General features: G+C 32.6%; 1 protein-coding gene across 6 annotated transcripts in view; it reads left to right on the top strand.

The window, feature by feature from the left end:
- The first annotated feature begins 1,590 nt into the window (after nucleotides 1-1,590).
- Nucleotides 1,591-5,004, top strand: part of LOC106467996 (DNA-directed RNA polymerase III subunit RPC6-like) — a 25,334-nt gene continuing 21,920 nt past the window's right edge. For 2 of the 6 annotated variants that reach the window (XM_022396276.1, XM_022396273.1), the window contains exon 1: nucleotides 1,593-1,745. The gene's annotated coding sequence lies outside the window, so the exon portion shown is untranslated. Of the gene's footprint in view, nucleotides 1,877-5,004 lie in introns of all 6 variants that reach the window. The other 4 variants (XM_022396277.1, XM_013928391.2, XM_022396275.1 and 1 more) reach the window with 4 other exon arrangements.

Below are 5,004 nucleotides of genomic sequence, written 5' to 3'. Positions count from 1 at the left end.
CTGAAAAAGCCAATGTTCAAGAAGAAACTCTATTCAGTTTTGAGAAGAGAAACGGAGAAGCTCTTGATGAAGTTACTACCATAGATGTGACTGTTATCGACGATAGAACATTTCCTGAAGAAGCAGATGAACCCCATGTTAAGTAGAAGCCAACGAGACGGAGATCAGTACAGATGAAGATACGTCCCATAAAATTAAGAGACTTTGTTGAATTGTAATTTTGTGTTTGTAATTCTGTACATTTTAATTAAGTTATTGTTAATTGTTATTGGTTTAATGTAAGTGGCTATTGTTCGGGACGAACAATACTACGAAGGGGGCAGTGTTGCGTCAGCGAGGTCACGTGACTAGTATCACGCCTCTTCTTTCTCGAACCTTTGTGAATTGTCGGGAGATTACTAGATTGGGGGTAGTGTTGCGTCATCGAGTCACATGACTACTGTGACCCAACGTTTCTAGAACTATCATGTACTTTGGCGAATGTTCTAGTTCTTACTAGATATAGGGTAGGCTGGTATATAAAAGAGGGGAATGTAATGTCTGGGTAGATAGTGAGTAATTGAACTGCAGTCACAGGGTATTGTTGAAGTTAACGTTCGTTCGTTACAGTGTTGTTTTAGCGCGTGTACTGAGATTAAGTGTATCGCAGAGTTATATTCGGAAAGAATAAACCAGTTTTTATTAAGAAAGAACTTGTGTCGCTTAAGTTTCGTCGAACGAAGTTACGGAAAGTTAATTAACAATCGGAGACGTAACAGTAGTGTGGTATATATATAACATGGTCACAACGTGACGGAACAGTGTAGTGAGTAATTGAACTGCAGTCAGAGAGTGTTTAATTGAACTCGAGCACGTGAGACGTTCGTTGAGAATTATAGCGTGACTGTTGAAATTAAGTGTATCGTAAAGTTGTATTCGGAAAGAGTAAACCAGTTTTATTTAAGAAAGGACTTGTGTCGCTAAAGTTTAGTCGGAAAGAATTTACGGAAAATTAGCTAGCGAACGGAGACGTAACAACAGTAATAATAAGAGAAGTTTACAAAAAAAAAAATTGTCGATTATGTGGTGAAAATTAGTGTAAAGTGTTCCCCTCAGCGTACATAGAAGAAAAACAATACGTTGTAATCACCCTCCAATATGCATAAACAAATGACAGTATGCTATATACCTTACAATAGTTACAAATACATTTTTCTAAAGCATTCTGAAATATTTGGGGGAAAGTTATCCAAGTTACAAAGTGCAAGAGAATACTTCATGACAAACTGCTCTGAAATATTTGGGGGAAAAGTTATCTAAGTTACAAAGTGCAAGAGAATACTTCATGACAAACTGCTCAAACATTGTTTAAAAAAAATGTTATGCGCGCTTTCACAATGTACATAATTCGAAAATTCAACCCTTTTCTAAAAAATGCCATTTTAACGAATATTTCACGTAACACTACAAATCGTTAATTTGTTGTTAAGTACAATGGGTTATCTGTACTTTGCCAACCATGGGTATCGAAACCCCATTTTAAGCGCTATAAATCCTTAGACTTGTGGTTGAGTCACCGGGAGGGGGCACAAATCATCAATATTTTCAACTACCATGCTACGTGATAATATCCAAAGTTTCAGAGTATGCCACGAATTTATTGCTTAAGGTTTTTTTGTGTTGTTGTTGAAATAAAAACATTTAATCTACTGGATAACTAAGGTATAAAATATTTATATCCCAGGCACAAAGTTGTAACTTTGCTTGTAAGTTTCCTATATTTATTTTTAGGTAATGTTTTCTGATACATAAAGTTATGTTTAATCCCGCAACTTACCCAGTAGACTAGAAGAACTTAGAACTAAAAGACTAAAACAGCCATTCTGCTTGAAAAACTGTAAGTTTATATTTCATACGATGAGAACGTTATTTTATTTTCATGCTGTTTTCTTTATTCAGGTTTTACCATTAATGATTACTCTATATATTATATGAAGGAAACAAAGAAAAATAAATACATATTTTGCGAGCCATGCTCTCACACTTAAAGTTAAACAAAATAAAATGTATTTAGACTGTTGGATTAAAATAATTATTATTATGTTGCTACTAATACCAGTAATAGTGCTATAATTATTCAAGTGCTATAGCTATAACTACTTAAACCACTACTAAAATAATTAGTAGTAGCAGTAGTACAAGCCATACTACTATAATCGTCAGAAAATTTAACTTTGAAGTTAATCTTAAGTTATTTGAAATTCAAATTGAATATCCAAAAATTGCGAATGAGTCAGGACTTCTTGGCAGCCTTCGCATTCAAATTGAATTTAAATTAAAAGTTACATAGTGGTGAGGGAGTTTTAGAAATTGTGAATAAGCTGATGGGATTATACAACGAAGAGATAGGTAAATAAAAGAGAACATAAATTAAATTGTAAGTTTAAAAGTACGTGCCAGGTTTAAAGACAACATATACACAACACGAGACCATTTGATATTTAAGACTGCCTTTGTACACCCACTTAAAGTTAAACCCATCATTTATTCTTCTTAAATTATATTCTCCTTTTAAACCCTTTGACTTTGATTGTAAATCAGTGACTTCTGCCATTGTAAATGACAACTTATTGTAGTTATTCCATAGGTCAATCATCCAGTTAGAAAAATTAAATTTGTAATTGGTGTTTATTCTGTCTATATCAAATCTTAAGTTTCCATTCTTTTATCCTGTTGTTTTTAGAATATAGCATAAAGACAACTGAATCCTTTATCCTATTGATCACACAAATGATCTTTTTAACTTCATGATTATCTCTTATTCTTTTTTCTCAAAATAATATATAAGATAACCAAGATAACCTTTCATCCCTGGAATCATCCTAGTAACCATTCTCTAAACGTTTTCCAATAAATCAATTTCCTTTCTGAGATGAGACAAAAACTGTGCCAAGTATACTAGAATAGCCCTCATTCGGCCACACTGTTGAGTGGTTTCTCAGATTTATAAGTGACTGATTCAAATAATGAAATTTCAGGTTATAAATTATTTCATAGTGTTAGATATTTTTAAAAGAGAGCATGGCTCTATTATATGAGTGAAAAACTTGTAACTTGTTGAGTAGAGCTTGGTGATTCACTTAATTAATTTCTCCAAAACAGTGCAGAAGCTGCCTGAAGGAGTCACCTGTAGTGTGATGTCTGTCAGTCAGTCAGTTAACACTAAAATTACATCACATAAGGGATGCTTAATGTTGCAATTTGTACTGTCGTGATGTCAGTAAATTGTGCACATGCCATGAATCATGAGAATAATTATGCACTCTTTAGTCTGCAACACATCATGACATATGAACTTCAAAAGCAAGAAATAAAAATGTTTATTACTCCTAATTTTGGTTTCATTTACTCTTGAAACAGAACACTTTCGGGAACCCTATGTAAGTTACTCAAAATTATGATTAAACAGGTTAATGTGAGAAAATCACGTAACTGAAATTACTGTTATTGTTTATTGTCCAAGTTGTCGAAGTATTGCCATTATGATTTCCTTTTATTTTTGATTAATTCAATGTTGTTCAGCTTAATTGTGTCACGACCTACAAAAATATTCAAATAATTGAAATTTATGTTTCCGGTTATTACTGTTTTTGATTATTGCACCTATCTAAGTGAGAACTGATTGTTGATGCATCATCTTTTTTCATACTTAATGGTTAGGAGAGTAGAACAAAGTGACTCGCATACAAATTTTGGCAGGGTAGGAGTCATTGTCAGCTAAGACAGTTTTACTTTTCCGAGAGGGTGGTTGACCTTTGGAATGGATTGTCTTCAGATATGATGGATGCAGAAAATTTAAGGGAAGACTTGATAGATATTTAAATTATAAGGGCTGGCTTTGGGTTTTTGTTGTGGATGGAACAGCATTGAGGGACCAACAGGTTCCTTATTGTCCTTAAATATTATGTAAAATTATTTTATCTAATTGGTTTTCTAACCACATGAAGAAAATCAAGAATAAATGCCATAAATTTAAATTGATTGATAGGTTACAAAAATTCCCGAACTTTAGAAAGGCTAGGGATTTTGTTGAAAACAAATTGGGAAGTCTAAAAGGACTTATGAAAAACAGCTGGTTAATAACATTAAAACCAATGGTAAGAATTTTTAATAAGTATGTTGAAGGTAAAGAAAATATTAATCTGGATTTTGCAAAAATTTTAATTAACACGAAATTGCTGAGCTTTTAAATGCCCTCTTTGTTTTACATGAGAAGATTACTAGATTCTGAGAATTGTAAGGGAAATATTAGAATCCACTTGAGTCATATAAGTATTAATTGATCCCTCGATGGTAAGTAGGAAAATTGAAACATTAAAAATAAAGCTCCAGTGTCAGATGAGGTTTTTTCCATGGCTTTAAATGTGGTCAAATATTTTTGGTAGGTGAAGAAACTATGGGCATGTGTTTGAGGATTGAGTTGTTACTTTTGTTTTAAAATGGGATGTGAAGAGTTTACTTAGAAATTATAGGCCTTTTAGTCTTTTGTAGTTGGAAAATTTCTAAAGTCTGGTAAAAGAAGCTTTACAAAATCATTTAGTGAAATGTTGTAAATGAAAACCAATCTGGAAACATCTTGCTTTACTAATCTCTTATCTACTTCAAGAACATTACTGGTTATCTAGACAAAGGACAGTGTGTGAACTTGATGGACTTAGATTGGCAAAAAGCATTTTACAAACTGTGTCTGGTAGGGCTGGGGAAGACTAGTTAATTGTATATTAGGGTGGTTGGATGATAGAAAACAAAATGATATAAAAGGACATAAATAGTAAAGTTAAACTCTTGGGTATTTCTAGATGTTGAGATATTGCAGAATGAATTAGTAAATTGGATTGAAGATGTTGAAATATTGCAAAATGAATTGGATTAAGGATGTTGAAATATTGCAGAATGAATTGGTAAATTGGATTGAAGATGTTGAAATATTGCAGAATGAATTGGTAAATTGGATTGAAGATGTTG

The sequence above is a fragment of the Limulus polyphemus genome, unplaced genomic scaffold, assembly GCF_000517525.1.
Source record: "Limulus polyphemus unplaced genomic scaffold, Limulus_polyphemus-2.1.2 Scaffold2823, whole genome shotgun sequence".
NCBI classification, from domain to species: domain Eukaryota; kingdom Metazoa; phylum Arthropoda; class Merostomata; order Xiphosura; family Limulidae; genus Limulus; species Limulus polyphemus.
This window is presented reverse-complemented; position numbering and strand designations above follow the sequence as displayed.